Below are 10,833 nucleotides of genomic sequence, written 5' to 3' on the forward strand. Positions count from 1 at the left end.
GAAGAAATGGTTGAAGATAGTGGCGGAAGTGGCTGGAGAGAGTGGCAGAAGTGGCTAAAGATAGTGGCAGAAGTGGCTAAAGATAGTGGCGGAAGTGGCCAAAGAAAGCAACGGAAATGGCTGAAAATAGTGACAGAAGTGGCTGAAGATAGTGGCGGAAGTGGCTGGAGATAGTGGCGGAAATGGCCGAAAATAGCGGAAGAAATGGCTGAAGATAGTGGCAGAAGTGACCGAAGATAGTGGCAGAAGTGGCCAAAGAAAGCAACGGAAATGGCTGAAAATAGTCACAGAAGGGGCTGAAGATAGTGGCGGAAGTGGCCAAAGAAAGCAACGGAAATGGCTGAAAATAGTGACAGAAGTGGCTGAAGATAGTGGCGGAAGTGGCTGGAGATAGTGGCGGAAATGGCCGAAAATAGCGGAAGAAATGGCTGAAGATAGTGGCAGAAGTGACCGAAGATAGTGGCAGAAGTGGCCAAAGAAAGCAACGGAAATGGCTGAAAATAGTGACAGAAGGGGCTGAAGATAGTGGCGGAAGTGGCCAAAGAAAGCAACGGAAATGGCTGAAAATAGTGACAGAAGTGGCTGAAGATAGTGGCGGAAGTGGCTGGAGATAGTGGCGGAAATGGCCGAAAATAGCGGAAGAAATGGCTGAAGATAGTGGCAGAAGTGACCGAAGATAGTGGCAGAAGTGGCCAAAGAAAGCAACGGAAATGGCTGAAGATAGTGGCGGAAGTGGCCAAAGAAAGCAACGGAAATGGCTGAAAATAGTGACAGAAGTGGCTGAAGATAGTGGCGGAAGTGGCTGGAGATAGTGGCGGAAATGGCCGAAAATAGCGGAAGAAATGGCTGAAGATAGTGGCAGAAGTGACCGAAGATAGTGGCAGAAGTGGCCAAAGAAAGCAACGGAAATGGCTGAAAATAGTGACAGAAGTGGCTGAAGATAGTGGCGGAAGTGGCCGAAGAAAGCAAAGGAAATGGCTGAAAATAGTGACAGAAGTGGCTGAAGATAGTGGCGGAAGTGGCTGGAGATAGTGGCGGAAATGGCCGAAAATAGCGGAAGAAATGGCTGAAGATAGTGGCAGAAGTGGCTGAAGATAGTGGCGGAAATGGCTGAAAATAGTGACAGAAGTGGCTGAAGATAGTGGCAGAAGTGGCCAAAGAAAGCAACGGAAATGGCTGAAAATAGTGACAGAAGGGGCTGAAGATAGTGGCAGAAGTGGCCGAAGAAAGCAACAGAAATGGCTGAAAATAGTGACAGAAGGGGCTGAAGATAGTGGCGGAAGTGACCGAAGAAAGCAACGGAAATGGCTGAAAATAGTGACAGAAGGGGCTGAAGATAGTGGCGGAAGTGACCGAAGAAAGCAACGGAAATGGCTGAAAATAGTGACAGAAGTGGCTGAAGATAGTGGCGGAAGTGGCTGGAGATAGTGGCGGAAATGGCCGAAAATAGCGGAAGAAATGGCTGAAGATAGTGGCAGAAGTGGCTGAAGATAGTGGCAGAAGTGGCCAAAGAAAGCAACGGAAATGGCTGAAAATAGTGACAGAAGTGGCTGAAGATAGTGGCGGAAGTGGCCGAAGAAAGCAAAGGAAATGGCTGAAAATAGTGACAGAAGTGGCTGAAGATAGTGGCGGAAGTGGCTGGAGATAGTGGTGGAAATGGCCGAAAATAGCGGAAGAAATGGCTGAAGATAGTGGCAGAAGTGGCTGAAGATAGTGGCGGAAATGGCTGAAAATAGTGACAGAAGTGGCTGAAGATAGTGGCAGAAGTGGCCAAAGAAAGCAACGGAAATGGCTGAAAATAGTGACAGAAGGGGCTGAAGATAGTGGCAGAAGTGGCCGAAGAAAGCAACAGAAATGGCTGAAAATAGTGACAGAAGGGGCTGAAGATAGTGGCGGAAGTGACCGAAGAAAGCAACGGAAATGGCTGAAAATAGTGACAGAAGGGGCTGAAGATAGTGGCGGAAGTGACCGAAGAAAGCAACGGAAATGGCTGAAAATAGTGACAGAAGTGGCTGAAGATAGTGGCGGAAGTGGCTGGAGATAGTGGCGGAAATGGCCGAAAATAGCGGAAGAAATGGCTGAAGATAGTGGCTGAAGATAGTGGCGGAAGTGGCTGAAGAAAGCAACGGAAATGGCTGAAAATAGTGACAGAAGTGGCTGAAGATAGTGGCGGAAGTGGCCGAAGAAAGCAATGGAAATGGCTGAAAATAGTGACAGAAGTGGCTGAAGATAGTGGCAGAAATGGCCGAACATAGTGGTGTAAGTGGCCGAAGAAAGCGACGGAAATGGCCAAAGAAAGCGACGGAAATGGCCGAAGATAGTGACGGAAGTGGCTGAAAAAAGCGACATTAATTGCCGAAGATAGTGGCAGAAATGGCCGAAGATAGTGATGGAAGTGACTGGAAATAGTGGCAGAATTGGCCGAAGATAGTGACAGAAGTGGCCGAAGAAAGCGATGTAAATGGCCGAAGATAGTGGCGGAAACGGCCGAAGAAAGCAACAGAAGTGGCCAAAGAAAGAGATGGAAATGGCCAAAGATAGTGATGGAAGTGGCCGAAGATAGTGACGCGGAAATGGCCGAAGATAGTGACGGAAGTGGCTGAAAAGAGCGGAAGAAATGGTTGAAGATAGTGGCGGAAGTGGCTGGAGAGAGTGGCAGAAGTGGCTGAAGATAGTGGCAGAAGTGGCTAAAGATAGTGGCGGAAGTGGCCAAAGAAAGCAACGGAAATGGCTGAAAATAGTGACAGAAGTGGCTGAAGATAGTGGCGGAAGTGGCCGAAGAAGGCAACGGAAATGGCTGAAAATAGTGACAGAAGTGGCTGAAGATAGTGGCGGAAGTGGCTGGAGATAGTGGCGGAAATGGCCGAAAATAGCGGAAGAAATGGCTGAAGATAGTGGCAGAAGTGGCTGAAGATAGTGGCAGAAGTGGCCAAAGAAAGCAACGGAAATGGCTGAAAATAGTGACAGAAGTGGCTGAAGATCGTGGCGGAAGTGGCCGAAGAAAGCAAAGGAAATGGCTGAAAATAGTGACAGAAGTGGCTGAAGATAGTGGCGGAAGTGGCTGGAGATAGTGGCGGAAATGGCCGAAAATAGCGGAAGAAATGGCTGAAGATAGTGGCAGAAGTGGCTGAAGATAGTGGCGGAAATGGCTGAAAATAGTGACAGAAGTGGCTGAAGATAGTGGCAGAAGTGGCCAAAGAAAGCAACGGAAATGGCTGAAAATAGTGACAGAAGGGGCTGAAGATAGTGGCAGAAGTGGCCGAAGAAAGCAACAGAAATGGCTGAAAATAGTGACAGAAGGGGCTGAAGATAGTGGCGGAAGTGACCGAAGAAAGCAACGGAAATGGCTGAAAATAGTGACAGAAGGGGCTGAAGATAGTGGCGGAAGTGACCGAAGAAAGCAACGGAAATGGCTGAAAATAGTGACAGAAGTGGCTGAAGATAGTGGCGGAAGTGGCTGGAGATAGTGGCGGAAATGGCCGAAAATAGCGGAAGAAATGGCTGAAGATAGTGGCAGAAGTGGCTGAAGATAGTGGCGGAAGTGGCTGAAGAAAGCAACGGAAATGGCTGAAAATAGTGACAGAAGTGGCTGAAGATAGTGGCGGAAGTGGCCGAAGAAAGCAATGGAAATGGCTGAAAATAGTGACAGAAGTGGCTGAAGATAGTGGCAGAAATGGCCGAACATAGTGGTGTAAGTGGCCGAAGAAAGCGACGGAAATGGCCAAAGAAAGCGACGGAAATGGCCGAAGATAGTGACGGAAGTGGCTGAAAAAAGCGACATTAATTGCCGAAGATAGTGGCAGAAATGGCCGAAGATAGTGATGGAAGTGGCTGGAAATAGTGGCAGAATTGGCCGAAGATAGTGACAGAAGTGGCCGAAGAAAGCGATGTAAATGGCCGAAGATAGTGGCGGAAACGGCCGAAGAAAGCAACAGAAGTGGCCAAAGAAAGAGATGGAAATGGCCAAAGATAGTGATGGAAGTGGCCGAAGATAGTGGCGGAAATGGCCGAAGATAGTGGCGGAAGTGGCCAAAGAAAGCAACGGAAATGGCCGAAGATAGTGACAGAAGTGGCTGAAGATAGTGATGGAAGTGGCTGAAGAAAGCGACGGAAATGGCTGAAGATAGTGACAGAAGTGGCGGAAATGGCTGAAAATAGTGACAGAAGTGGCTGAAGATAGCGACGGAAGTGGCTGAAAAAAGCAACATTAATGGCCGAAGATAGTGACGGAAATGGTCGAAGATAGTGACGGAAGTGGCCGAAGAAAGTGATGGAAATGGCCGAAGGTAGTGGCGGAAATGGCTGAAGAAAGCAACAGAAGTGGCTGAAGAAAGAGATGGAAATGGCCAAAGATAGTGATGGAAGTGGCCGAAGACAGTGGCAGAAATGGCCGAAGAAAGCGGCGGAAATGGCCAAAGATAGTGGCAGAAATGGCTGAAAATAGTGACGGAAGTGGCCGAAGATAGTGGCGGAAATGGCCGAAGATAGCGGCGGAAATGGTCGAAGATAGTGGCGGAAATGGCTGAAAATAGTGACAGAAGTGGCTGAAGATAGTGGCGGAAATGGCCAAAGATAGTTACAGAAGTGGCTGAAGATAGTGGCGGAAGTGGCCGAAGAAAGCAGCGGAAATGGCCGAAGATAGTGACAGAAGTGGCTGAAGATAGTGGCGGAAATGGCCAAAGATAGCGGCGGAAATGGCCGAAGATAGTGACAGAAGTGGCTGAAGATAGTGGCGGAATTGGCCGAAGATAGTGACAGAAGTGGCTGAAGAAAGCGATGAAAATGGCTGAAAATAGTGGCGGAAATGGCTGAAGAAAGCAACGGGAGTGCCCGAAGAAAGCGATGGAAATGGCCAAAGATAGTGACGGAAGTGGCCAAAGATAGTGGCGGAAATGGCTGAAGATCATGACAGAAGTGGCCGAAGATAGTGGCAGAAATAGCCGAAGATAGTGATGGAAGTGACTGAAAAAAGCGACGTTAATGGCTGAAGATAGTGATGGAAATGGCAGAAGATAGTGACGGAAGTGGCTGGAGATAGTGACAGAAGTGGCTGACGACAGTGCTGGAAATGGCCGAAGATAGTGCCGCAAGTGGCTGAAAAAAGCGACATTAATGGCCGAAGATAGTGGCGGAAATGGCCGAAGATAGTGATGGAAGTGGCCGGAAATAGTGGCGAAATTGGCTGAAGATAGTGACGGAAGTGGCCGAAGATAGTGGCGGAAACGGCTGAAGAAAGCAACAGAAGTGGCCGAAGAAAGAGATGGAAATGGCCAAAGATAGTGATGGAACTGGCCGAAGATAGTGGTAGAAATGGCCGAAGATAGTGGCGGAAGTGGCCGAAGAAAGCGACGGAAATGGCTGAAAATAGTGACAGAAGTGGCTGAAGATAGTGCTGGAAATGGCCGACGATAGTGACGGAAGTGGCTGAAAAAAGCGACTGTAGCAGCTTGGATGGGTGGGTGGAGCACAGAAGGACGGCAGGCCAGAACTGAGTTCACAAACACGTTTATTGTAGCTTTTCAGCCTTAACTATACTGTGATATATACACACATGCCAGTCGTCTGGTTGGGGAGCGAACCCTTTCTGCTCTCACTCTCTTCCTTAAATAGGGTGCGGTCACTGGGGAAGACACACAAACACATTAATCAACCTCAGGTGTAGTGATTCTGCCACTTACCTTCTCCGACTCCACCCTCCGGTCACAGACCGATGCTTGGCCACGCCCCCACTGCCACATACCCCCACCGCCCGACTCAGGCCGGGCAGCCGTCTGGCCCACAGCCGACTCCCCCCCCCCCGTTGACGGGAGAGGAAGTCCGCCACGACCATCTGCGCCCCCGTCCTGTGGACCATCTTGAAGTTAAAGGGTCGGAGTGCCAGATACCGAGTGATCCTTCATGCGGTGGAGCCACTGGAGGGGCGCGTGGTCCGAACAGAGGGTGAAAGAGCGACCCAGCAGGTAGTAACGGAGGGTGAGGACCGCCCACTTGATGGCCAGGCACTCCTTCTCTATGGTGCTGTAGCGCCCCTCACGTACCGACAGCTTTCAACTAATATACAGCACTGGGTGATCCTCCACCTCCTGGGACAAAACAGCCCCCAGCCCTCTGTCCGACGCATCCGTCTGCAATATAAAAGGGAGAGAAAAGTCAGGGGAGTGTAACAGTGGCCCCTCACACAGTGCAGCCTTTACCTCAGAAAAAGCCCGCTGGTATTGCTCTGTCCACTGGACCGGATCTGGTGCCCCCTTTTTAGTCAGATCAGTCAGCGGGCTGGTGACGTCCGAATAATTAGGTATAAACCTACGATAATAGCCAGCCAGCCCCAGGAACTGTCTCACCCCCTTTTTGGTCTTGGGCCTCGGGCAGGCCGCAATCGCTGCAGTCTTGTTAATTTGGGGACGCACCTGCCCATTGCCCAAGTGGAAGCCCAGATACCGTTCTTCCACCTGCCCAATCGCACACTTCTTCGGGTTGGCTGTGAGACCCGCCCGCCTCAGTGACCTAAGGACGGCCCTCAGGTGTTGTAGGTGCCGCGGCCAGTCATTACTATAAATAATGATGTCGTCAAGTTACGCGGCAGCAAAGGTGGCGTGGGGGCGGAGGACCCTATCCATCAGCCGCTGAAACGTAGCAAACAGCCCAAAAGGAAGTGTGACGAACTGGTGTAAGCCGAACGGTGTGAAAAAGGCCGTTTTTTCTCGGGATAATGGAGTCAAGGAGATCTGCCAATAACCCTTTGTTAAATCCAGTGTCGAGTAAAAGCGAGCTGTGCCTAGCCAATCGAGCAACTCATCAATATGAGGCATTGGGTACGCGTCAAATTTAGACACCGCGTTGACTTTTCTATAGTCTACACAGAACCAGACTGGCCCATCGGCCTTGGGTACCAAGACCACCGGACTGCTCCAGTCACTGTGGGACTCCTCGACAATGCCTGTTTCAAGCATGGTCTCGAGTTCTTCCCGAACCACCTTTTTCTTGTGTTCGGGCAGTCTGTAAGGGCGGCTGCGCACTACCACCCCCGGGGGCGTCTCAATGTGGTGTTCTATGAGGTGCATACAGCCGGGCGGGGCGAAAACACGCCAGAAAATTCTGTTTGCAACCGGGCGACCTCTGCGAGCTGGGTCGGTGAGAGGTGGGCTCCACAGGGGACCGGAGCAGTGGGTGATGCCAATTTTCCCTTTTGAATCTCCGGCCCCAGCTCCGCCTTCTCCGGAACCACCGACACCAGCGCCACAGGGACCTCCTCGCTCCAACGTTTTAACAGATTGAGGTGGTATACCTGTAACACCCCACCCCTGTCCGTTCGCCTCACCTCATAGTCGACGTCCCCGACTCGCCGTGTGACCTCAAAGGGTCCTTGCCACCTGGCGAGTAATTAATGGCCCTTTTCCACTACCCTTTTTCAGCTCACTTCAGCTCGCTTCAGCTCACTTCAGCCCGACACGGCTCGCGTTTCGACTACCAAAAACCAGCACGACTCAGCTCGTTTCAGCCCTGCTTAGCCCCTAAAACTCGCACCGTTTTGGGGTAGGGCTGAAGCGAGCCAAACCGTGCTGACTGAGGCTGGGGGCGTGAGCAGACACTCCCCTGTGCACTGATTGGTGAGGAGGAGTGTCCTCACATGCCCACACACGCCCCGCGAGCGCGCTGGGATCTGTAAACACCGCAAACCCGGAAGAAGGAGAATTACGAATTACGAGAATTTCTGAAGCCTTATGCGCCTCGCCTCATCTATACGCTCTTGCCAGTATCTGTTGGCGTTGTCAAGCCACAGCACCAAGACCAGCAACACTAACGACTCCATGTCCTCCATGTTTATTGTTTACTATTCGGGTCGTGAGACTACCGCTTAAAAGATCACTGAATCAGTGACATACAGAGCATCGTGGACGAGTTCGCGGAGCGCAAGGCTCGTCGTATGCCCTTCAAATAATGCGCGCAGTAGGCTATTGATGTTTTATTATGAGCCATGTACAGTATGTCGCCGAATGTTTTTTTGTTTCTGAGTAACATGTTCGTTTGAAGGACTTAATGTACAAAATAACATAGTTGCACCCCGTAGTGTTGAAATTGGTAAACACAGTGCATTCAGTGAGGTTTGCACCGCCCTCCTTTTATTTCTGACTCTTCCTGTCACTGCTGCAACCTCTGAGCGCTCATTCGTATGCCCTTCAAATAATGTGCGCAGTATAGGCTATTGATGTTTTATTATGAGCCATGTACAGTATCCTAATGTTTTTTGTTTCTGAGTTACATGTTCGTTTGAAGGACTTGATGTACTAAATAACATAGTTGCACCCGGTAGTGTTGAAATTGGTAAACACCGCAGTTGCGGACATTTTGTAGCCTAAAATGATGTTATGATAAGCTTTAATAAAGGGCCCGGTCATTTGCCCCGCCCCCGGCCCGGCTCTGACTTGTTCCGCCACTGTCACTGATGTCACTATTTGCGCTGCTTAACGACATCACGTGACATCCACCCACTTTCGCTAACTCCACCCAATGTGTCCACCCACTTCCAGCCAGCACGGTTCAGCGCGGTTGTAGTCGAAATGCAACTCCAACAGCCCCGCTCAGCTCGACTCGGCACGGCACGGCTCAGCCGCGTTTGTAGTGGAAAAGCGGCATTAGAGCTCGATGTGGGCAACAGTACGAGTACTTTATCTCCCGGTGCGAACTCCCTGAGGCGCATACCCTTGTTGTACAGGCGGGTTTGTCGTTCTTGGGCCTGCCGCAAATTCTCCTGGGTTAGGTGGGCGAGTGTGTGGAGTTTTGCGCGCAGGTCAATAACGTATTGGATTTCATTTTTACTTTGTGAAGGTCCCTCCTCCCAATTTTCCCACAGCACATCTAGAATGCCGCGCGGCTTACGCCCGTATAATAATTCAAACAGGAAGAACCCCGTGGAGGCTTGTGGGACCTCTCGCACTGAAAACAACAAGGGTTCGAGCCACTTATCCTAATTACGTGCGTCCTCACTTACGAATTTTTTAATTATATTTTTGAGGGTGTGATTAAACCGTTCAACTAAACCGTCCGTTTGTGGGTGATAAACGCTGGTGTGGATCGGCTTAATACCCAACAACCTATACAGTTCCTTTAGTGTACGTGACATAAATGCGGTGCCTTGGTCAGTCAGAATCTCTTTTGGGATTCCAACTCAGGAGATAATGCGGAAGAGCGCTTCTGCAATACTGCGTGCTGAGATATTGTGAAGAGGCACTGCTTCCGGGTATCGCGTTGCATAGTCCACCAGAACTAATATAAAGCGGTACCCTCGTGCTGACCGATCTAATGGCCCGACGAGATCCATCCCAATTCTTTCGAATGGTGTCTCGATTAATGGCAGAGGGCGCAAAGGTGCTTTTGGAATGGCCGCTGGATTTACTAACTGGCATTCGCGGCACACCGTACACCACCTACAGACATCACCGCGAATCCCTGGCCAATAGAACCGGGCCATTATTTGGGCTAGTGTTTTATCCTGCCCTAAGTGTCCAGCCATGGGATTAAAGTGAGCCACCTGGAATACCAATTCCCGGTGGCTTTTCGGAATCAAAAGCTGCGTGACTCGCTCTTTAGTTTCAGTGTCCTGCGTCACTCGGTATAATCTATCCTTCATAATCATGAAGTAGGGGAAGGACGGGGTGGCGTTTGGCTGGAGCGTTTGACCATCGATTACTCTCACTTGGTCAAACGCATGCCGCAGAGTCTCGTCTCGCGACTGCTCTAATGGAAAATCCGCGAGGGATTCCCCGAGAGAGAGAGAGGAGGAGCCGGCGGCTCCTCACTCTGACGCGGAGATGCGTAGACGGCTCTGTGACAGCTGCTCCCACCAATGTGACACCGGGACCTCCCCTTAAACTATGGCAGGACCCACTCTTTACTAGGTGCCTCATTAATTCCCCAAATCCCGGCCAATCCATCCCCAAAATTATTGAGTGGGTAAGGCGAGGATTAACCACCACCTTCACTATAAATTTTTCCCCTCGAAAAAAAATGTGGACTGACACTAAAGGGTAGCTGTGAACATCCCCATGCACACACAACACCTTCACCAATTGTACTCCCCCCAATGCCTCATCTTGCACCAGGCTTTGGTGGATTGAGGTCTGATTACAACCCGAATCCACCAACGCCTGATATGTATCCCCTTGGATACTCACCGGTATGCGATACGCTCCGGCCCAATCGAGGGCGGCTCCTGGCGCGTTGGGGATCCAAACCACCGCACCCACCTCCATTACCGAGCACTGCTGTTGGAGGTGGCCTGGCTCCCCGCAGTGCCAGCAAACCGGCCCGGGCTTCCTCTCTGCACTGGTGCTCTGGGGCTCACTCAGCTGAGGGGGGGGGAGAGACAGACACAGACGGGAGAAATGGGAAGGCACCGTGGGTACGGCGGGCCAGCTGGGGTGGGGCCGGCCCCCGCCTCAGCGGTGGGGGAACGGGGCGAGGACGAGACACAGGAGGAGAGGGGGAGAGAGAGAGAGGAGAGGGGAGAAGAGGTTGTCTGCTGTCCTGCCGTCGGGACAGCCGCCAAATGGTCCTCTGCCAGCTTGATTACCTGATCCAGCGACGCCGGGTGGTGGCACTGGACCCACTCTGCAGCTCCGGCTGGTAGACGCATGATGAACTTCTCCAGCACCACCTGGTCGATGATCCCCTCGGCGTCGCGGTTGTTGGCCCTCAACCACCGCCTGCAGGCGTTCCGGAGTTGCTGGCCAGACGCGAACGGCCGGCCGACTTCCTCCAAGCGCAAAGCACGGAAGCGCTGTCGTTGTTGCTCAGGGGTGCGTCCCACATGCTGGAGGACGGCCCGGCGAAGGT

The sequence above is a fragment of the Neoarius graeffei genome, chromosome 21 (genome assembly GCF_027579695.1).
Source record: "Neoarius graeffei isolate fNeoGra1 chromosome 21, fNeoGra1.pri, whole genome shotgun sequence".
NCBI classification, from domain to species: domain Eukaryota; kingdom Metazoa; phylum Chordata; class Actinopteri; order Siluriformes; family Ariidae; genus Neoarius; species Neoarius graeffei.